This window comes from Ascaphus truei, chromosome 13, assembly GCF_040206685.1.
Source record: "Ascaphus truei isolate aAscTru1 chromosome 13, aAscTru1.hap1, whole genome shotgun sequence".
In the NCBI taxonomy this organism is placed as follows: Eukaryota; Metazoa; Chordata; class Amphibia; order Anura; family Ascaphidae; genus Ascaphus; species Ascaphus truei.
This window is the reverse complement of record NC_134495.1, coordinates 4,335,891-4,360,021: the sequence shown is the minus strand read 5'-3', so window position 1 is coordinate 4,360,021 and position 24,131 is coordinate 4,335,891. Positions and strand designations below refer to the sequence as shown.

General features: G+C 43.3%; 1 protein-coding gene across 2 annotated transcripts in view; it reads left to right on the top strand.

Moving 5' to 3' along the window:
- WSCD2 (WSC domain containing 2) overlaps positions 1 to 24,131 on the top strand; it is a 237,435-nt gene that overhangs the window by 40,982 nt on the left and 172,322 nt on the right. The window contains exon 2 of one of the 2 annotated variants that reach the window (XM_075568127.1): positions 11,320 to 11,417. The exons of the other annotated variant lie outside the window; for it this stretch is intronic. The gene's annotated coding sequence lies outside the window, so the exon portion shown is untranslated. The remainder of the gene's footprint in view (positions 1 to 11,319; positions 11,418 to 24,131) is intronic. 2 annotated transcript variants of the gene reach the window in all.

Below are 24,131 nucleotides of genomic sequence, written 5' to 3'. Positions count from 1 at the left end.
ACCCTACTGAGTTTTAAAGGTGCAGTCCCACGTCGCCAGTCCGAAAATGAATGAAATAACGTATCAGTGTAATTGGCTTCCTTGGAAAATCTAATCCATTAAAGTAACAATTTGACTTATTTGTATCCTATGGAAACACATGTTTTCCTTTTCTCCAGGTCCTTTGAATTGAAGCATATTAGTTGGTTTATCGAAGTTTCTCTTTTGGACTAATGAAGGCATCAAATGGCGTTACCAACAAAGAATACAACCAGTCTTATCAGAAAGAGTTGAGGTTAAAGATTGTAAAAAGTATCCCAAAGTATTCGTTTTCCATGTAAATGTTACAAGTTTAAACAAATATGTTCAAATACTCCTCCTTGTTCTCATACGTCTCCGATTTGTTTATTAAGCAGGTGTCTGTCGGCTGCGCTTTTGTCTTAGTTGGGATTACCTATGTAAGCGCTCCAGTGTATATTAGAGAGCTTCAGGGGAGCAGGACAGGTTCTGTACCCAGAATCCCACGAACTTCTGCAAACATTATAGGCCATATTATTTACTCTGATTCCTTCTAGCGCAGCGCAGTAATTAAAGCATGGTGGCTTATTTACCGCAAGGTGTGTTATGGAGTAATAACTGCTGGTAAATATGGAACAATATGGTTTGTGAGTGTTAGCCTTTGGGACCTTTTTGTTCTTACAGTTAGTTAAAACTAGACAGAAACACAAGTCAATATGAAAAAGTGATGTGCTGTGTGTTGTTTTGTACACTACTTCTAAGCCTGGAAATCCTAATCTTCCCCTGAAACGAATCACCATTATTGCACTCAATGAGTATTTTGGGTAATTAAGTATTGACTTCAGCGCTGGTTTGTTAGCCAGCTGCAATTCACATTAGATGGCTGAGTGGGCAGCAGTATTGGAACTAGTTAGCTATTTCTAAGTTTGCAATTCAGTTATTAAACGCATTGCAGTGAAACGCTGCATAAGGTATTGTAATCCAATTTATACCGGTATTTTTACTTCTGTGAGCCTAAGAAAAAGAATCATCCTGCAGCCACTCAGCTAAATTGTCATGGTTACAAGCTTAAAGGGTAAGCTATTGGGTTTAGAGTACAGAATTCATGGAAGGTAAATGAAATGGCGTTTTTTATGATCTCCAAGGAAGACATATATATATATATATATATATATATATATATATATATATATATATATATAAATAAACGGAACCTGCGGCTAATATTTAAGAAGGAAAATACAGAATAAGCCATATCAATATGAAGCTTTGAAAAGTAATCCTAAGACGTATCTGTATGCACGGAAATTTGGCAGAGTTGCACATTTCTCCTGCTCTGTGCATCAAGAAAGATTTATTTTTTGTCTCTAACATGAGATTGTTCCGGGTATTTCTACGGCTGTAGAATTTGGTGCATGCTGTGCTGGTATTCTTCGCTAAAACAAGACTTAAGGCCCATTTACGTTGACTGAGAGAACCGAAGAGAACTTTTCTTATTACAAATGTAACTCCACCCTAACAGGAAAAATCTCTGGCGCATGAACCCAATTATCTCTATCGAATACAGAGCCTGAAATGCACATTTATTAATATACACAATCAACAATAAAAATATCTAGAACCTCCTGAACCACTGAGCTCTAGTTCTAATCAGATACGCATCCTCTGTCTGGCGCCAAACTTTGAATCATGACGGGATGTCAGCTGTGAACGCAGAGCTGGAGGAAGAGTGACTGGAATGGACAGAGGCTGACTGGGACACGAGGAACAGCGGTCTCGCTGCATCGCATCGCAGCATCCTAGGAGTGGAGAACCCAGAGGAGGAACGTCCTCTATACATACTGTACGCACAGGTATCCTTGGCTTTCCATAGCAGTATCTGTTCCCTGGAGCGAGTACAGACCCAGAACCATGCAAGCCGCATGTGCGCGGACCAGGACGCACGATCACGCGGCAGACCAGGGAGGAGAGAACTGGGGAACTAGGCTCCCGCTGTAACGCGGACACCGTGGTGAGAGAATCGCCTCTGCCAGCACAGCAGAGGTACTCTCTATTTTCCAATTTAATGCAAAATAAGATACACCGCTCACCTATTGATATCCTAATATTGATTGAACTTAAATGAAACACAAGGTGCATAAGGAGTAAATAACAAATTGCACAAAATTGATCCAAAGGGATCCAAAGTACCCCAATTATTGCACTCTATACATAATGAATAGACTCTAATATATCCTTCAGATAATATCTGATTGGCAATCATTATAGATCAGAATTGGCCAGCTATTTTAAAATCAGAAAATAACAAAACTTTAATACATCCAGAAAAAATTACAATATACACAATCAACTGAAGTATCTACAATAGAAAGTTTATTAAAAATTCTCTTAGTGTCGTGGTGATTTCAAAACAAAGTCAGTCATATCCTATGAGAAATATCACAGGTAGTTCAATTAGGAAATTAACATTGCGTGCCTGTGGCCACAGAATGACTATAATCTGTCAAGTTGATAGAGACTATATACAGTGCAAAGACAAACATTGCCAATATTACAAAGACTATTTTAAAGCAACATGAAAGGTGAGGAAACCTCGCTCAAAGCTACTCTTGGTATTGTGTGCTACCCAGGATATAGTCCAGACAGATAGGAAAAATGCTGCACTCCTTAAATTGTAAACAAAATTGATACAGTTACCGGTGCTCCAATGTTTGTACGAAAGCGTGTGATCAGTCCTGGATAGATGATTAAAGGAACAAAGGGCACAACGGATTTAGAATATCCAAACTCATTTATTGAGCCAACACAACGTTTCGACCGTACTGGTCTTTATTAAGTGACATACCACTATGTCACTTGATAAAGACCAGTACGGTCGAAACGTGTTGGCTCAATAAATGAGTTTGGATATTCTAAATCCGTTGTGCCCTTTGTCCCTTTTATCATCTACCCAGGATATAGTCAGACTATAGAAGGAGCTGAAGAGCCGTGTATGAAGGTCATGATCCCCAGGGAGCAATCCCTTTGACGGTGCACTACTGACCAATGTGGTTTATATATAAAAATGGTCTTGAAAAAAGTGCGGCGAAAACGGTCTAAAATCTAATTTCTTTAATGATACACATTGTAATATGAAGACATTACATACAATGTTAAAAAACAAATGTAGCTGCGTGCCTCTGGTAGAGGGACTAGCACCCTTAAAGCTTCGTAGTGTACACTCACTGGTGTAGTATAGCCCTATATGTGTATGTACCATGTGGGTAGTCCAAAATGGTGTTGGTTATGATGATACACCTACACACTACACTAGGTGTGTACCGTCATGGCTATACCGAAGCTATTCATATACGTCCTAGGTGTGGAGCACTTGGGTTTCAGTTACGGGGTAAGGATAGCTCTAATGGTGCCACTTCTCCCCAGTATTAGGAGTCACGTACTGAGTATTTATTATATATAAACCACATTGGTCAGTAGTGCACCGGCAAAGGGATCTCTCCCTGAGGATGGCGACCTCCATACACGACTCTACAGCTCCTTCTAGAGTATTTTAAAGCACAGATGACCTAATGTGCAGTTATATGGGACATATTTATGAAATAAACACACCTAAATATGCCAGTAACACTAGTCACAGTGGAAAGTAATGATTTCTATTATTTCATTATTTGTTTGTTCACTCTTTATGTGCCAGTGATTGGCACAGAATCCAGTGCAAGGTTTTATAAAGATGTATCTCCCTTTTCCTTTTGGTGATCTGACCAAGCAGTCAATAGAGATCAATGCTTCATTATCCCCAAAATAATAAATAAATAATAAATAATAAAAATAACATTAATTGTAGGGTACCATAGTTTGTTTGGTAAAATAGCTAGGTGTCATTTCACAAAAAGGAGGAATAAATGAAGCCCTCATTTAATCCCAGGGGACTTTGTGTTTGCAGCTGGAATATCCAACGACATTCGCTTTGGAGAAGATGTTTGTCCCAGTCACCTCTACACTGCCCAAAGGGGACATGTTCAATGCCCATGAAAGTTAGTGCATGGCTATCTCCATTGTGTGTGTGCACCACATGTCTCACTACCGGGGTATCGAGATCATTCCTAATAACTCCAATGTGCTCAAGGACTCTTATTTTAAGCTGCCTTGGGTTTTACCCAGATACAGCTTACCGCACTTGCATGTTATTAGGTAGATAACCCTGGTTGTAGTACAATTTATAAAATCTTTAGCTTTATAAATAGTTGTTTTGGTAGAGTTTGCAAATCCCTCCATGAACTTACAGGCTTTACACCTTGCACATGGGTATGAGCCCTTGGGTTTCTCTCCTAACCATGTACTGTACGCGTAGATGGTGTTTGGAGATGGTTATATACAGGCATACCCCGGTTTAAGGACACTCACTTTAAGTACACTTGCGAGTAAGTACATATCGCCCAATAGACAAACGGCAGCTCGCGCATGCGCCGGTCAGCACGTCCTGAATAGCAAAACCAGCTCCCTACCTGTACCGAAGCTGTGCGCAAGCGGGGAGACTATAGAGCCTGTTACAAATGCGTTATTTACATCAGTTATGCACGTATATGATGACTGCAGTACAGTACATGCATCGATAAGTGGGAAAAAGGTAGTGCTTCACTTTAAGTACATTTTCGCTTTACATACATGCTCCGGTCCCATTGCGTACGTTAATGCGGGGTATGCCTGTACTGTACCATTCGATCTTTTATAAACTTTGGTTCGTCTACATCCCATACACCCTCTTTCAGGTCAGCATCTTGTAACAAGATATACTAGTGTTTATTCAGTATTTCTTTTACGTCCAGCCATTGGCTATTATGGGTGTTAATGAACCTTATTATATCATCATGTTGTTTCTTTGTGTTTTTCATAAGTAGATCAGATCTTGAGATGTTAAGGGGCCTGTGATATCCTTTTTTCACTGATTTTTTTACTGTAGCCCCTTTCGTAAAATCTCCTACTCGTGTCATTAGCTTTATCTTTATATTCTTTCAATGTAGAACAGTTACGTCGTAACCTTAAAAACTGTCCCGTAGGGATATTGGCAATGGTATGTCTAGGATGGTGGCTGTCTGCTCTAGCAAACTTTTTGTAGATGTCGATTTCCTAAATATACTAGTTTCTAATTTACCATCTTCAGTTTTGAAGACTCTCTATTTTCCTCCATTAGCACCTACCCCACAAATCTATCCCACGTTAGATCGGGCGAGCCGCGAAGCACACATGCCGTACAGGTGACGCAGTGAGATATTAAGTGAAGGAAAACCCGCATGCTGGGATAACACACTGCATAGAAATTCAGCTAAATACCTGGACACTTTGTGCTAAGAGGACATTTTCATAGGTTAGAATATCCAGCAAGCTGCGTGCACATACCGTATATCTTCCTATGCATTACATCTATGGGGTGTTTAAGTATCTGTGCGATATTATTCTATTTAAAATTGATTTGGGCATATACCTACCCGTTGAAAGTTCATAGGGACGTAACTCTGTGTAGCTACACACCAACTAGGAGGAATCTAACTTAAATCAGAGATATAGAGAACAATCTGTTTGCTTCAGTTTCCTGAATTATAAATAAAGCGCTTTATTCGACCAACTATTGAAGTGATTCCGGAATCCCCTGTTGGAATCTATATGATCCTGCCTATATGTCTACACAACACTAACCTTTCGGATTGAGGATATATGGACATATATTAAGTAGGACATGCATTAGAGCATATTATTGCTATATATCATTCAGCTCATGTAAGGTTCAGGTATCTCAAGTCTTATTCTAGATATTTTTATTGTTGATTGTGTATTTTAATAAATGTGTATTTCATACTTGATGTACTTGTTTTGAATGCTTCAGCCTTAGGCTCCTTGGCACAGTAAGCTCTGCATTCGATAGAGAAAATTGGATTCATGCGCCAGAGTTTTTTCCTGTTTGCCAATTTGTTCATAGGGGAATCGAGATCCCCCCCGTACTCCGGCTGCAGAACACCCATTTTCTTCAAGGACCCATAAAACCTTATGGTCGGAGGTAACCTTTACACAGAATATAATTTAATAATCACTGTTCATTATTGCTAGTTATTTCACAATAGCGACCCTTATTTTTGAACTAACTCCACCCTAACGCCTACCACTTGCTTCATAAATCCCTCATCTTGTCACAGAGATACCCGAAAATAGCACAACTAAGATGAATACGTTGACAAGTATTTTTAAACAAGGGTTCCTATGAAGCCTTGTGTTCCCCGGGCATCGCTGAAGGGTTCCCTGCAATTTTCATGTCATTGAAAATTGTACCAAATACAGAAGAATTTACACTGCATCAGATCTCAGACGCGCTATTAGAGAGGGTTGGGGTTCCTTACAATGTATCTGATCTCAGACGCGCTATTAGAGAGGGTTGGGGTTCCTTACAATGCATCTGAGCTCAAACACGCTATTAGAGAGGGTTGGGGTTCCTTACAATGCATCTGAGCTCAAACACGCTATTAGAGAGGATCGGGGTTCCTCAGAATGTCACAATATAATGATAGGTAAGAGATGTGTGCAGAGGTTCATATAATGGAGACCGATTAGGGTGAAATTATATCTTGGCTTTATTGAGCCTGTTCCTTTATCCAGGCAAAACATACAAAAACAACAAAATAACAAACCCCTATCCCTGTGTAAGGGCTAACTTACTTCCCCAGACCCTATCTGCATGACTGGAGGGATATTCCCATCACCAGCCTATCACCCCAAAGGCTCAGGATGTACCTTAAGCAGGTGGCCCTCCATGTCAGTCTCTGGCAGGTTCCTGGTTCTCTGTGCCCATGAAATATAGGTCTCTGGGTGTCTGGGTGTCTTGATCTCAGCACAGCCTTTGTGCTCAAGACAGTGTATGTATGCATGCTTCTCTGCTCTCCTTCTGTCTGCCCAATTGTGACCTCAGGAAAACTCTGCAGTCCTCTTTCTCCTTATGTCAGCCCAAATGTGAGCTAAGGAATCTCTCTCCTGTTTCTCACATCAGGCTTTTTCCTAGAGTCCTAATCAGCCATATGGAGTCTGGTTGGTTGCCTGTGTGCAATTAACCAGCACACTGCTGGATTTAGAGGCAGTTTCTCTCAAACAGTGATAAGTCCCTGTTACAGGGAAAAAGGTTAAAAACCACTGACATAGAGGCTGCTTAGTGCAGGTATATTCCAGCTCAGGTTGCAACAAAGTAGCGACTTTGTGCCTACGTTTTGCCTTTGACACATAGAGCTCATAGTCCTCAAACTATATATGGTTGTTGAGGTAGCTTAATATAAGTAGTGGCAATGTGACTGGCGATTATTAAACATTAGGGCAAAGCTCTGGGGACTGTATTTAAGAAACATTGTAACAATAGTTTGCTGTAGAGATAGGAAAGGAGAAAGACCTGTAAAAATACCCTTTCCTTTAAAAAGAAAGTGGATATGTGAGTGTTTGCAAATTAAAGTACAACAAATAAAATTACAACTTGTGGTGCATTTGCATGTCTAAATAAAAATAGTGATACCGTGGGTGTGAAAGTATTCTATACCCCCAGTACCTTTCCACTTCAATAATTACCTTTAGGGGGGAGGGGGGAGGGTGGGAATAATTTAGTAACTTTTCAAACAATACTCAGCCTAAAATCTGGCTAAAATCAATATTAGATCAGTCATCAGATTTGAAAAACAAAAACATAATTTTGTAGTTTCTAATAGAGTTCCCAAACCATGCAAAATTGGCCCTTTTTTATTAGCAAAAAAGGTCATGGCTCAGTCATCATCATCATCAGCATCATCCATCAATCATGATCCATAAATCATCTATCCATCAATCATCCATCAATCATCATCCATAAATCATCTATCATCCATCCATCAATCTTCTATCAATTATCCATCATCATCATCCATCATCATCATCATCCATCATCCATCAATCCTCATCATTATTTATTTTTTGAGTAAAAACACGCCTCCATTAACCATTAACGCTAACCTTTAATATCACACTAATTAGTACAGAGTATGCATACCACATTATACAGAAATCATAATAATAAGCCACTGGTTTAAAGCCTTCTCTGTCGGAAACTATCTGCAAAGTGGTATCAAACTTCTAGCTTTTAAGCTATAAAATCAACCTACTTTCCATATATTACAGAACGTCAATACAGTTTCCCTGATATAATGTATCTATCATCGTGACTTCGTTTACCATGCTACTTTTTGATTTTCGTCTCAAGAACTCTCTCGTAACACATTTCCAGCTGGGAAATGCAGATAATTGCTCTAAGAGCTAATGCTTAAGCCTAATTCATCATGGTTTCTCATTGTTATAATGCTTTATACATTGGATACGATTTAGCAGCAGGAGGCAATGTTGAAAGGCCCCATTGATATTTTTACAACTGCAAATAGCACATCCGACAGAGCGCAAATATATAATTTCATTCAACGGGGAGCTTGGACATTCTGCTGCAGTGTTTTATTAGACGCTTGGAAAGTGCCGTTGGACTGATCTGTACCGAGATTTTATTTGGAGACATTCACGAGCTGAGAGCAATAAGGGAAACACATTATCTATTTAATGCAGGGGTTCTCATCTCATCCCCAAGACCCCGCCAACAGGACAAGTTTTCAGGATATCCCTGCTTCACCACAGGTGGCTTAATCAGTGGCTCAGTCGAAGACACTTGTGCTAAAGCAGGCTCTTCGACCTGTTGGGGGGTCTTGAGCACTGGAGTTAACCCCTGATGTAACACAATGAGGAAGTGTATTAATGAAGGATGTATGCAAATATGCTGTAATGGGCCTAATGTATTAGCTTCATAGTAAATAAGAATGATCTCCATATGGCCGAATGATAGTAACTGAAGTCACTTCTTTATAAAGTAAATAACAGTAACAAACATATAACGAAAAATAGAACCGCTCACCCAAATTAATCCTAAATATATATTTTGTACGGAAAGTAAAATGTAGGTGCAAGTGGGATAGTAGTGAAACTATCAAAGTGATGATCCAAAGAAGGAGCAAAGAACCCAAATTTAGCATTCAATACATATATAAAGACACTGAATGGGACTGCAATGGTTCCTCCTTAATGAATAATATAAGGCAGTCTATTGACTAATGGATGGATTCACACCTAAGATATTTGGGTATAAATCTCTCCAAGGAATACCAGTCTTAATTCAAGCACAACTATATAGGGTTGTTTAAGCAGATGAAAAAAAAGATCTTCAAACCTGGGATGATTTCCAAATTTCATGGCTGGGCTGTATCACATCAATTAAAATGACTGTTCTGCCCAGAATCCTATACTACTTCCAGACATCACCGATCACAGTCCCATTTAAATTTACCAAGGATATTGAGAGCTGTATTATGCAATTTATAGGGGGGGGGAAAAAACCGAGAGTAGATAGATCTGTCCTGTTAACCCCCAGAGATAGATAGACTCGCGGTCCCGAATATTAGGAAATATTATTTAACGACACATCTAAGACACATTATTTCTTGGCATTCAAACCCAATGATCTTTGGGTGGGTTGATTTGGAAAGTTCCCTTCGTGAGCCGCTAAATTCCCATCCTTACTCTGGAGAGGAAAAGAAAACATCAATAAACATCAAATGAAAGCGTCAGTTATTAAGTTTACTTTATCCATCTGGCAGATTACTAAATCTAATTTCAGCTAATTGGGAATCCTTCCAGGTTGGTCCCTGTTTGATAACCCGAACTTTGGTCCTGGGATACAGCACTAACTCTTTTGATAGCTGGAAGGAAAAGGTATATGGTTTTTCAGGCCAAGGATTGTTTAGGTTTCTACAGGTCAGCCATTTTATAAGCGGTATATTTATGGGTAAGGACTTTGCTGATCCCTCTTGCTTTGAGGATTTGTGTAGAAAAGGAGTATGTCAAAAAGGCTTGATAACTACCTTGTCTCCAGATCTGATTACAGCTGAGGAATCCTTAGACGGCAAATGGAGATCTCCCAGGAGAAATGGGAACATATATGGGAGAACGCAGCAAAAACATCTACCTGCACAATTACTACAGAGAATAGTTAATAAAATGTCGTACAGATGGTATCTTACCCCCAAGAAATTGAAACAAATATTTCCCAATATTTTGGACCAATGATGGAGAGGCTGTGGCTTTATTGGAGATTTGGCCCACATTTGGTGGCTATGCCCAGCAATTAGGAAATCATGTGGCATGGTTCAGCACCTAATAGAAGAAGTAATGGGGGTTAAAACCCCACTAGAAACTAGCTCCATTGACCCCCTGCGTCCTGAGTTACAGGCCCCGGTATAGGGTGCCGGTATCTCCTGTGCAGTTAAATGTCCCGGTTACGTGACACTGGAGAATTAAACCTGCAGGGACATACCGGCACCCCATACCGGGGCTTGTATCTCGGGAAGCAGGGAGTCTCCAGGGCTAAAATGAATGCAGTTCAGCCCCGGAGACCCCCTGCTTCAATACTATGTCAGCCAGCATAAATAAAGTAATTAAACCGTTCTACTTACCCCTGCCATCATAAAGGGCGTCCTCATCAGCATACTGCAGGGCCATGTCTGCCGTTGCCAAAAAGAATACAAGAACAAAAAACAATCTAATGGCCCCTAACCCCTTAATCACCTTAGTGGTTAATAACTGCTACAGTCATTAAGGGGTGAACCCACCCTCCCCCGCTGCCCACCTGGGAGGCCTAAACACCCACCCCGGGACAATTATACCCAGAATGTACCCATTGATTGGCATAGTGGTATATCATACCCATATAATATGGGCATGATAAGCCACTATAGCAGTCAATGGTCACCCTAATAAAAAAGCATGAAGGCCAAAAATACACAATAATAAAACATATACACAAGCACCTAAACACCATAATTCAGGAAATAAAAGCACTAGCCAACCAATTAAATACATAAAAGCACTAGCCAACCAATCAATTAAATAAATAAAAGCACTAGGCAACAAATCAATTAAAACCAGTAACAAAATAAATAATTAAATGAAAAAGCTAATCAATCGGAAATTGAAATAAAAACAACTATCCAAATTACAAACAGTTTAAGCCAAACAATAAACAGAAAAATAAAATACAACAATCAATAGAAAAAACGCTTTTGCCAAAAAATGCATTGATTATCACTGTATTTTTCTGTACCCTAAACTGCCACAGATTAATACATTATCAGTCAATGGGCATTGAATAACATAAAAAGAAAAAAATACAATAACAAAACCTGAAAAAAAAAGACATTTACATACATTCAATATTTTTCTTACCGTTAGAAGCGTTGACCCTCCGAATCCCGGCGTTTCTGCAAGCTTTCGTACCGCGACGTCATCAAAGTCAATCCAACGCCATCCACCTTGAAGATCCGGAACAGGTAACAACATTCTTCTTTCTTTTATCTTCTATCACCTTCTTCTGTAATTATTTCTATCTTTTCTTTAATCTTCTATCTTCATCTGTCAATCCATAGCCCCATGGTAAACCCAAAACATGATGTTGTCTCGTCGGTTTATTGAGGTAAAATGAGACATCAAGGCCTTATATATGGCCTGTGACATCACATTTTCAGGTCAGATGATACAGCTCCAATCTGACTGGACGTTGTAATATGTGCCTGCCTCTTTTTTAATTAAATTAATGATAGTTTTGCTTCTCATTCTTCTTCTTTTTCTGCTTTCATTAAAATAAATAGAACAGAGGTATTTCTGCAATCATTATATTTCTGATGGAATCTTGAAGTACTGCACATTTGCACAAGATAACAAGTGGAGAACAGTGATTTTCAGGAGCTTAGCCGTTTGCAAGTGCTGTGCTAGTCTGCATTAAGCAGCCTTTTCATGCTTCGCACTAGGAAGTGTTCACGAAATAAGGGCTCTTTGTTTGCAGTTATTTTAAAAGACGTACTATTTGGACTATTTGAAGCAGCAGTGGCGTCTACTCAAACACTTTAAATGGACAATGCCTCTTAGGACCAAAGCGTATTAATTGCAGTGACATGTTCAAGGTGTTATATCTTTATACCCAAATCATACCTCATTAGTATGCAACCCTCCTTAACACGGTTTTAAAGGAGGTCCCATCAAATTAACTGAACCAGTAACTCAAATCTGTGCAGGTTGCTGGGTGGGTGCAGGGTGCTGGGTGGGTGCAGGCTGAGCTCAATCTCTCAGGCCTGTGCAGGGTGTTGGGTGTGTACAGGCTGGGCTCAGTCTCTCAGTAGGGTGACCAGATGTCCCGGTTTAGCCGGGACAGTCCCGTTTTTTTAAGGTCTGTCTCGGCTGCCTGACATACTTTAAAATGTCCCGTTTTTCTGTGGCTGTCCTGGCTTTGACCAGAGAAGGTGGGGGCAGCAGAGAGCAAGAATGCAGGGAGGAGAGCAGAGGCTGGTCTGACAACTGCTGCAGAGTGTGGGGGCGGGTTAGCTGCAGAGGTGGGTGTGGGGTTAGCTGCAGAGGGTGGGGGCGGGGTTAGCTTCAGAGGGTGGGAGCAGAGTTAGTGACAGTGGAGCCTCAGTGTGTCAGTACAGGGTCACACACTGGGTCAGTGTGTCAGTGTCTCAGTACAGGGTCAGTGTCTCAGTGCAGGGTCAGTGTGTCAGTGCAGTGTCAGCGTCTCAGTGCAGGGTCAGTGTCTCAGTGCAGGGTCAGTGTGTCAGTGCAGTGTCAGTGTCTCAGTGCAGGGTCAGTGTGTCAGTGCAGTGTCATTGTCTCAGTGCAGGGTCAGTGTGTCAGTGCAGGCTCAGTGTGTCAGTGCAGGGTCAGTGTGTCAGTGTCTCAGTACAGGGTCAGTGTGTCAGTGCAGGGTCAGTGTGTCAGTGTCCCAGTTAGGGGCAGTGTGTCAGTACAGGGTCAGTGTGTCAGTGCAGGATCAGTGCGTCAGTGTCTCAGTGCAGGGTCAGTGTCTCAGTGCAGGGTCAGTGTGTCAGTGTCTCAGTGCAGGGTCAGTGTGTCAGTGCAGTGTCAGTGTCTCAGTGCAGGGTTAGTGTGTCAGTGCAGGGTCAGTGTGTCAGTGTGTCAGTCTGTCAGTGTCCCAGTACAGGGTCAGTGTCTCAGGGTCAGTGTCGGGTCAGTGTCTCAGTGCAGGGTCAGTGTGTCAGTGCAGGGTCAGTGTGTCAGTGTATCAGTGCAGGGTCAGTGTGTCAGTGCAGAGTCAGTGTCAGGTCAGTGTCTCAGTACAGGGTCAGTGTGTCAGTGCAGGGTCAGTGCAGTGTCAGTGTCTCAGTGCAGGGTCAGTGTCTCAGTCCAGGGTCAGTGTGTCAGTGCAGGGTCAGTGTGTCAGTGTCTCAGTGCAGGGTCAGTGTGTCAGTGTCTCAGTGCAGGGTCAGTGTGTCAGTGCAAGGTCAGTGTCTCAGTGCAGGGTCAGTTGTCTCAGTGCAGGGTCAGTGTGTCAGTGCAGGGTCAGTGTGTCAGTGTAGGGTCAGTGTGTCAGTGTCTCAGTACAGGGTCAGTGCGTCAGTGCAGGGCCAGTGTGTCAGTGTCCCAGTACAGGGGCAGTGTGTCAGTGTGTCAGTGCAGGGTCAGTGTGTCAGTGTCTCAGTGCAGGGTCAGTGTCTCAGTGCAGGGTCAGTGTCTCAGTAGAGGGTCAGTGTGTCAGTGCAGTGTCAGTGTCTCAGTGCAGGGTTAGTGTGTCAGTGCAGGGTCAGTGTGTCAGTGTGTCAGTCTGTCAGTGTCCCAGTACAGGGTCAGTGTCTCAGGGTCAGTGTCGGGTCAGTGTCTCAGTACAGGATCAGTGTCTCAGGGTCAGTGTCAGGTCAGTGTCTCAGTGCAGGGTCAGTGTGTCAGTGCAGGGTCAGTGTGTCAGTGTGTCAGTGCAGGGTCAGTGTGTCAGTGCAGAGTCAGTGTCAGGTCAGTGTCTCAGTACAGGGTCAGTGTGTCAGTGCAGGGTCAGTGCAGTGTCAGTGTCTCAGTGCAGGGTCAGTGTCTCAGTGCAGGGTCAGTGTGTCAGTGCAGGGTCAGTGTGTCAGTGTCTCAGTGCAGGGTCAGTGTGTCAGTGCAGGGTCAGTGTGTCAGTGTCTCAGTGCAGGGTCAGTGTGTCAGTGCAGGGTCAGTGTGTCAGTGCAGGGTCTGTGTGTCAGTGTCTCAGTGCAGGGTCAGTGTCTCAGTGCAGGGTCAGTGTGTCAGTGTCTCAGTGCAGGGTCAGTGTGTCAGTGCAGTGTCAGTTTCTCAGTGCAGGGTTAGCGTGTCAGTGCAGGGTCACTGTGTCAGTGTCTCAGTGCAGGGTCAGTGTGTCAGTGTCCCAGTACAGGGGCAGTGTGTCAGTACAGGGTCAGTGTGTCAGTGCAGGATCAGTGCGTCAGTGTCTCAGTGCAGGGTCAGTGTCTCAGTGCAGGGTCAGTGTGTCAGTGTCTCAGTGCAGGGTCAGTGTGTCAGTGCAGTGTCAGTGTCTCAGTGCAGGGTTAGTGTGTCAGTGCAGGGTCAGTGTGTCAGTGTGTCAGTCTGTCAGTGTCCCAGTACAGGGTCAGTGTCTCAGGGTCAGTGTCGGGTCAGTGTCTCAGTACAGGATCAGTGTCTCAGGGTCAGTGTCGGGTCAGTGTCTCAGTGCAGGGTCAGTGTGTCAGTGCAGGGTCAGTGTGTCAGTGTATCAGTGCAGGGTCAGTGTGTCAGTGCAGAGTCAGTGTCAGGTCAGTGTCTCAGTACAGGGTCAGTGTGTCAGTGCAGGGTCAGTGCAGTGTCAGTGTCTCAGTGCAGGGTCAGTGTCTCAGTCCAGGGTCAGTGTGTCAGTGCAGGGTCAGTGTGTCAGTGTCTCAGTGCAGGGTCAGTGTGTCAGTGTCTCAGTGCAGGGTCAGTGTGTCAGTGCAAGGTCAGTGTCTCAGTGCAGGGTCAGTTGTCTCAGTGCAGGGTCAGTGTGCCAGTGCAGGGTCAGTGTGTCAGTGTAGGGTCAGTGTGTCAGTGTCTCAGTACAGGGTCAGTGCGTCAGTGCAGGGCCAGTGTGTCAGTGTCCCAGTACAGGGGCAGTGTGTCAGTGTGTCAGTGCAGGGTCAGTGTGTCAGTGTCTCAGTGCAGGGTCAGTGTCTCAGTGCAGGGTCAGTGTCTCAGTAGAGGGTCAGTGTGTCAGTGCAGTGTCAGTGTCTCAGTGCAGGGTTAGTGTGTCAGTGCAGGGTCAGTGTGTCAGTGTGTCAGTCTGTCAGTGTCCCAGTACAGGGTCAGTGTCTCAGGGTCAGTGTCGGGTCAGTGTCTCAGTACAGGATCAGTGTCTCAGGGTCAGTGTCAGGTCAGTGTCTCAGTGCAGGGTCAGTGTGTCAGTGCAGGGTCAGTGTGTCAGTGTGTCAGTGCAGGGTCAGTGTGTCAGTGCAGAGTCAGTGTCAGGTCAGTGTCTCAGTACAGGGTCAGTGTGTCAGTGCAGGGTCAGTGCAGTGTCAGTGTCTCAGTGCAGGGTCAGTGTCTCAGTGCAGGGTCAGTGTGTCAGTGCAGGGTCAGTGTGTCAGTGTCTCAGTGCAGGGTCAGTGTGTCAGTGCAGGGTCAGTGTGTCAGTGTCTCAGTGCAGGGTCAGTGTGTCAGTGCAGGGTCAGTGTGTCAGTGCAGGGTCTGTGTGTCAGTGTCTCAGTGCAGGGTCAGTGTCTCAGTGCAGGGTCAGTGTGTCAGTGTCTCAGTGCAGGGTCAGTGTGTCAGTGCAGTGTCAGTTTCTCAGTGCAGGGTTAGCGTGTCAGTGCAGGGTCACTGTGTCAGTGTCTCAGTGCAGGGTCAGTGTGTCAGTGCAGGGTCAGTGTCTCAGTGTGTCAGTACAGGGTCAGTGTGTCAGTACAAGGTCAGTGTGTCAGTGTCTCAGTACAGGGTCAGTGCAGGGTCAGTGTGTCAGTGTCTCAGTACAGGGTCAGTGTGTCAGTGCACGGTCAGTGTGTCAGTGTCTCAGTGCAGGGTCAGTGTCTCAGTGCAGGGTCAGTGTGTCAGTGTCTCAGTGCAGGGTCAGTGTGTCAGTGCAGTGTCAGTGTCTCAGTGCAGGGTTAGTGTGTCAGTGCAGGGTCAGTGTGTTAGTCTGTCAGTCTGTCAGTGTCTCAGTACAGGGTCAGTGTCTAAGGGTCAGTGTCGGGTCAGTGTCTCAGTACAGGGTCAGTGTTTCAGGGTCAGTGTTGGGTCAGTGTCTCAGTACAGGGTCAGTGTCTCAGGGTCAGTGTCTCAGTACACGGTCAGTGTCCCAGTGCAGGGTCAGTGTGTCAGTGCAGGGTCAGTGTGTCAGGGTCAGTGTCTCAGTGCAGGGTCAGTGTCTCAGTGCAGGGTCAGTGTGTCAGTGTCTCAGTGCAGGGTCAGTGTGTCAGGGTCAGTGTGTGTCTGTGCAGGGTCAGTGTGTCTGTGCAGGGTCAATGTCTGTGCAGTGTGTGCCTGGTCAGGGTCAGTGTCTGGTCAGGGTCAGTGTCTGGTCAGGGTGTTTGCAGGGTCAGGGTCTGTGCAGGGTCTGCACAGGTCAGTGGCTGTGGGTCTGTGCAGGTCAGTGGCTGTGTGTCTGTGCAGGTCAGAGAGAGAATGGGGGGTAGAGAGAATGGAGGAGGGTGGAGAGAGAATTGACGGGGGAGAGAGAATAGAGGAGGGGATTGAGAGAGAGAAAATGGAGGAGCGGAGGAAGAGAGAGAGAATGGGGGGATGGGGAGAGTGAGGGTAGGGAAGGGAGAGAATGGGGACAGAAGGGAGAGAGAATTGGGAGAGAATTGGGAGAGAAAGAGAGTGAAACTGGGGGGGGAGGGAAGGGAGAGAGACTGGTGGGGGTGAGAGAAAATGGATGGGGGGAGGGATAGAGGGAATGGATAGAGGGAATGGGGGGAGAAGGTAGAGAGAGAATGGGAAGAGGTAGAATGAATAATACAGCATCAATGGTGACACTATTAGATAAATATCATATTCATTTTTTAATAATGTAATTTGTTGTATTAATAATTTTTATGTGTCCCGGTTTTTCATTTTCAAAATCTGGTCACCCTATCTCTCAGGCCTGTGCAGGGTGCTGGGTAGGTGCAGGGTGCTGGGTGGGTGCAGGGTGCTGGGTAGGTGCAGGCTGGGCTCAGTCTCTCAGGCCTGTGCTGGGTGGATGCAGGCTGGGCTCAGTCTCTCAGGCCTGTGCAGGGTGATGGGTGGGTGCAGGCTGGGCTCAGTCTCTCAGGCCTGTGCAGGGTGCTGGGTGGGTGCAGGCTGAGCTCAGTCTCTCAGGCCTGTGCTGGGTGGATGCAGGCTGGGCTCAGTCTCTCAGGCCTGTGCAGGGTGATGGGTGGGTGCAGGCTGGGCTCAGTCTCTCAGGCCTGTGCAGGGTTCTGGGTAGGTGCAGGCTGGGCTCAGTCTCTCAGGCCTGTGCAGGGTGATGGGTGGGTGCAGGCTGGGCTCAGTCTCTCAGGCCTGTGCAGGGTGCTGGGTGGGTGCAGGCTGAGCTCAGTCTCTCAGGCCTGTGTAGGGTGCTGGGTGGGTGCAGGGTGCTGGGTAGGTGCAGGCTGGGCTCAGTCTCTCAGGCCTGTGCAGGGTGCTGGGTGGGTGCAGGGTGCTGGGTGGGTGGGTGCAGCCTGGGCGTAAATAGGCAGATAGGAAAAAGATGGACGCCAGGAGCTTTTATGAAACAAAAAGGTGCTTAATTTGACAGCCGTCAACAACGCTCGACAGACATGGACATGCTTGGTATTTGACAGGAACTCTGGGGCAAACAATATATTTCGATACTTCATCCCCGGGTAGCTCTCACTCCTATCCTGGGGAGTTACTTAAACTTGTTACCCATAGTAAAGAATACATTGGCAGCCTCTTACATACAGTTAGTAATGCCCCACCACTTGTCCAATGGGCCTTTCAGGCTTACCCTTTGGGCTCCTGGATTGTGTATTGCATGCGTTCGCCATACCTAGTCGATCAGGAACTTTCCGGTTGGGTCGGGCCAAACATACTGCGAAATTAAAACAAATATTCAAATCAGCAACACTCAAAATGAGAAAGAACTAAATAAATACTCTGAGAACCAGAATGTTAGAAATGTATGATTTTACTCATATTATAATATATACAATTGGATGAAAAAGTAATTTGTAAATGGAGCTGTGATATACAGCACAAATGAAAAATATCAAAACAGAAGAAGAGTCTGTGGCTCCGAATCCGGCCCACACAGAAATACAAAAATCTGGTAACATAGCACGAGGACATAAGAACAAGCTAAAAACGGCATCAAAAAAAGAATAATAATGAATAATAACCAAAGGTTCAAGAGAAAGAAAGTCACTCATGAAAAACAGGAAAATGTACTGTACAGAAAAAGATATAAGGGGGCAACATTTTTGGGCAAGGCCCCACCATCGTCAGGCCCGTTCCCCCTGGTTCTAAACAACCGTAGTACTTCTCTTAAACAAAGAGCACAAATATATAGCATTCTTATGTTACAAGCAAAGCACAGGCACAAGAAAAGTCCAAAACAAATCAAAAGAAGCAAAAGTCTGTAGCCTTTGGAGCGTCCGCAGTTAGTGTTTCTCTGAAGAGTTCCCGCCTGTGCTGCGAAGTCTCTAAGCCGAGAACTCCTGTCAAGAGCAAGAGAACAATCGTGGGCTCTTACTACTGGCGCTTACTTAGATCAGGGCACGTTTCCTAACTTCAAAATAATAGGTGACAGGACACTTATTAATACACTCGAATATACACACAAGAACAACCTATTTAAAGGACTCACCGTGAGGATCCCTGTCAAAACTCTGAAGAACCTGCTTCTAGAACATAGGGTGGAGCTACAAATAGCCTCAATACTCCCTATGGTGACATCACTGGTCACGTGGCAGAAAGAGGAGGGGCGAACCCTGAGTGATCCTTCACAATGAAAGCATTTACCCCTTTACAGAACTAGAAGCCCCAAAGAGGGGGCTTGTAACAGGGGAGTTATCCCTGTTCAGGTAATGTGCCTCTAATCCAGCAGTGTGGTGGTTAACTGCTGGTAGTCAATTAACAAACACCACCTGCCTGATTAGATGGCTTAGAAAAGCCTGTCTTTTGAGACAGGAAGAGAGACTCCTTAGCTCACACCTGAGCTGAACTTGGAGACACTTGTCTTGAGCCCTCCCAGAAGAAACAGCAGAGCTGCTTTCAAGACACAGGGGAAACTTCTAAACCTGAATGCTGACAAACTCTGAAGAAAAAGTAGCAGATTTTTCCTCCAAACCACAAGGAACAGATAAGACTTTTATTTACAAGACTTTTTATATCTGTTCATTTCATGCTATATGTTTGGGGCTGGGAGGCATGCTTATCTAAGGGAGTTGTGAACGGCATAGTATTTCACTAGAAATACTCTCAAGTGAATAGAAGCTTTTTTTACCACTTGTTTTGATGGTTTCCTGATGTTAAGGAAACGGCGCAATAAAAGGCTTATTTAATTTCACTATCATCAGTCTCCCTTGCATACCTCTGTGAGCGTTTGCCTACAGGGCTACAGTATTTTTTCATTCTTTTTGGATGTTATTATACGTTGTAAACATGGTGTAACAGGGGACTTATCTCTGTTCACAAATGTGCCTCTAATCCAGCAGTGTGGTGGTTAACTACTGGTAGCAAATTAACTAACACCACCTGCCTGATTAGAGGTGGTAGAAAAAGCCTGCCTTTGAGACAGGAAGTAACTCCTTAGCTCTGACTGAGAGCTGAACTTGGGAGAGAGAGCAGATATTGTCTTTGACTCTCACAACAGTCTTAAGCCCTGCCAGAAGAAACAGCAGAGCTGCTTACAAGACACAGGGAAAACTTCTTAACCTGAATGCTGACACACACTGAGGGAAGGGAGCTGAACCAGAGAAGATTTTCCCTCCAAGGAAAAGATAAGACTTTCATTATTAAGAGACTGCTTATATCTGCTTATTTCATGCTATATGTTTTGGTGCTGCGAGACATGCTTGACTTGGGGAGTTGTGAATTAATTGCATGGTATTTTCACTAGAAATACTCCCAAGTGAATAGAAGCTTTGTCCCCCCCCTGTGTTTGGATGATTTCCTGATGAAAAAGGAAAAGGCACAATAAAGCCTATTATAATTTCACCTTATAAAAGCCTCCAATTGTGTACCTCTGTGAACGTCCGTCTACACATGGATTACTGAGACTTTGAATGTCCTCTGTCTGGCCTTTTTTGTCTAATGTCACTGGGTGTGGAACAAGAGTTTGCACTCTTTTTTACAAGCTATTGAATCATAAGCTATACTTAGTTTTTCACACATGGCTTCTGATTTTAGGCTTTATTTTTGTTAAATAAATCATGGCACGGTGTAATATGTCATGTGTTGTTATTCATCTGAGGTTGTATTTACCTAATTTTAAGACCTGCTAAGGATTGTTATTATCTGACTGAGTAGTAGCAATTGATAGCTTAATGTTAAATAAAGTTATTGGGGAAAAGTGCGAAGCAGAAAACATCTTTCTTATTGATTAATATTAAAGAGATGTTATTTATTTGATATCTTTGACATATCTGACAATACCATTTTGCTGAGAAGAATATTAATGTAATGCATTCAAATATCTTGCATAGAAGCAGAAACCTACCTACAGTTGTAAAATCTAATGACTAAATAGTACCTGAAATCAAGCTTAATACGTTTCTCAGCTATGTCCCATGGGCAGTCCTCTCAAAAGTTTCTAATAAAGCAGCTGAATGTGAGAAGAAATTTGAATCCGGAGGGTCTTTGTTCATCAAAGGAAAAAGTTTGGTGGTAGAATTTCTGCCTTGCCAGCTTCAAAAGTCTTTAATATTCTTCATCACCGGCAAAGCTTTATTCTAATATTGTGCATTTCTTTGGGGAGAACATCATCTTGACATGCAAAATAAGAATGAGTGGCTGCACAAAAGCAAAGAATATTGGGAAGGGCAGGAGAACTATTTCTCACTAGACCAAGGATTTCTTTCACTGGGCAGCTCCACAAAGGGAAACACCCCAAACCCTGAAATACCCTGTGCATGTAATGAGTGTCTTTAGAGCAGGGGTGATCAGCTCCCGTCCCCAAGGGCCACCTATAGGTCAGGTTTTCAGGATATCCCTGCTTCAGCACAGCTGGCTCAATCAGTGGCTCAGTCATGATGACTGAGCCACCTGTGCTGAAGCACGGATATCCTGAAAACCTGACCTGTAGGTGGCCCGTGGGGACTGGAGTTGGCTGCTCTGCTCTAGAAACACTCAATCAACCCGCGGTATACATTTTACATTTCTATTTTCTTTGTGTTCTTATTCCTAATATTTCTTATGTGTTAATTATTGTTCTTTTCCTTTATCCATGGCTAAAGACGGCAGTATAATCAGTTCACATAAATCAGCAAAGGAAAATGAGGGGGATTAACAATGTGTCTGCCTATAGCAGATTGCATAAGCAATCTTACGCCAAAGGATCTTTGGTAAATACCCAGTACACATGTCCCTACACTGGCTTCCCATAACCTCTGGAATAATACTGAAACTCTAATAATGACTTACAAAGCTCTCAACGATACGCCCCCCTCCCCCCTACCTTACATCTCAGCCCGCATACCCAAATACACACCTATGCGCCCCCTACGTTCTGCCACGATATTCGTCTTTCCTCCCGCCTTATTACCTCCTCTCACTCCCACCTACAAAACGTCTCCCGTGCTGCCCCCTCTCTCTACAATTCCCTACTACGCACCAGACTCCCCCCCAGCTTTCAGTTGTTTAAACACTCCCTGAAAAATCACCTTTTCAAGGAAGTCTACATCCAACTCCTCTCCCCCTCCAGCCCTGTTGGTACCAGTTTTGTGGCTGGACCAATCCCCAGCCTATGTAACGCCCCCCCAAAAACTTAATGTCTTCAGCTTTCAGACTGGGCCATATTCTAATATTCTGACCCGAGCCACACCGTATGCTACAATATGCAGCCACCTTACCTTCTTGTTTCATCATTGTCCCTCATTCCCTCTAGACTGTAAGCTCCCGGGATCAGGGCCCTTATTAACTTCTGTATCTGTTTATGCATGTTCGTCCTCACCTGTATGCAACTGTTTATGTTTTTATAATATACATTGCTCTGTACCCCATTGTACCGCGCCGTGGAATATGTTGGCACTGCACACATAAACGATAATAATAATAATGGTAGAAACCCTCCAAAGCAATTGGTTACAGTGAAGACATTACAAGTGGAAAAATGTAATGTATAAATACTTATATTTGTCTGACATTTTAAAAGGCTCCGTGATCTACATTTAACCTATTAAACAGCCCACTTATCTAGTTCACCTTGATCGTAGGAGCACTCACCCCTCTTCAACAGATGGTTAAATACCCATAACTTGTTACGTAAAGACCACTCCATTGTAGCTTGATGTATGATTACTGTCCCTTTAAATCGGCACTTACTTGGAGTAATTGTGAGTAATTGGAAGGCATCCTCACTAATTTTACACCTGGGGTCTCATGCAATGTGCTTCAAGCCGGTCTCTCCGTCCTAACATATTATTCAAATGTAATATTTTGGTCTAGAAAATATAAAACTTCCTACCCCTTAGTTATAATGTGATACTTCCTACCCCCTGATCATAATGTGATACTATCCTACCTGCTAGTTATACAGCAATACTTCCTACCCCTAGTTATAATGTGATACGTCCTACCCCTAGTTATAATGTGATACTTCCTACCCCTAGTTATAATGTGATACTTCCTACCCCTAGTTATAATGTTATACTATCCTACCTGCTAGTTATACTGCAATACATCCTACCCCTAGTTATGTGATACTTCCTACCCCTAGTTATAATGTGATACTTCCTACCCCTAGTTATAATGTAATTCTTCCTACCCCTAGTTATAATGTGATACTCCCTACTCCTAGTTATAATGTGATACTTCCTACCCCTAGTTAAAATGTGATACTTCCTACCCCTAGTTATAATGTGATACTCCCTACTCCTAGTTATAATGTGATACTTCCTACCCATAGTTATGATGTAATACTCCCTACCCCTAGTTATAATGTGATACTCCCTACTCCTAGTTATAATGTGATACTTCCTACCTTAGTTATAATGTGATACTTCCTACCCCTAGTTATAATGTGATACTCCCTACCCCTAGTTATAATGTGATACTTCCTACCCCTAGATATAATGTGATACTTCCTACACCTAGATATAATGTAATACTCCCTACCCCTAGTTATAATGTGATACTTCCTACCCCTAGTTATAATGTTATACTTCCTACCCCTAGTTATAATATGATACTTCCTATCCCTAGATACAATGTAATTCTTCATACCCCTAGTTATAATGTAATTCTTTCTACCCCTAGTTATAATGTGATTCTTCCTTCCCTTGATTATAATGTAATTCTTCCTACCCCTGGTTATAATGTGATACTCCCTACTCCTAGTTATAATGTGATACTTCCTACCCCTAGTTATAATGTGATACTTCCTACCCCTAGTTATAATGTGATACTTCCTACTCCTAGATATAATGTGATACTTCCTACCCCTAGATATAATGTGATACTTCCTACCCCTAGTTATAATGTGATTCTTCCTACCCCTAGTTTTAATGTGATACTTCCTACCGATAGTTATAATGTGATACTTCCTACCCCTAGTTATAATGTGATTCTTCCTTCCCTTGGTTATAATGTGATTCTTCCTACCCCTAGTTATAATGTGATACTCCCTACCCCTAGTTATAATGTAATTCTTCCTACCACTAGTTATAATGTAATACTCCCTACCCCTAGTTATAATGTGATACTTCCTACCCCTAGTTATAATGTAATTCTTCCTACCCCTACTTATAATGTGATACTTCCTACCCCTAGTTATAATGTGATACTTCCTACCCCTAGATATAATGTGATACTTCCTACCCCTAGATATAATGTGATACTTCCTACCCCTAGATATAATGTGATACTTCCTACCCCTAGTTATAATGTAATTCTTCCTTCCCTTGGTTATAATGTAATTCTTCCTACCCCTAGATATAATGTGATACTCCCTACCATTAGTTATAATGTGATACTTCCTACCCCTAGTTATAATGTGATTCTTCCTTCCCTTGGTTATAATGTAATTCTTCCTACCCCTAGTTATAATGTGATACTTCCTTCCCCTAGTTATGTGATACTTCCTACCCCTAGTTATAATGTAATTCTTC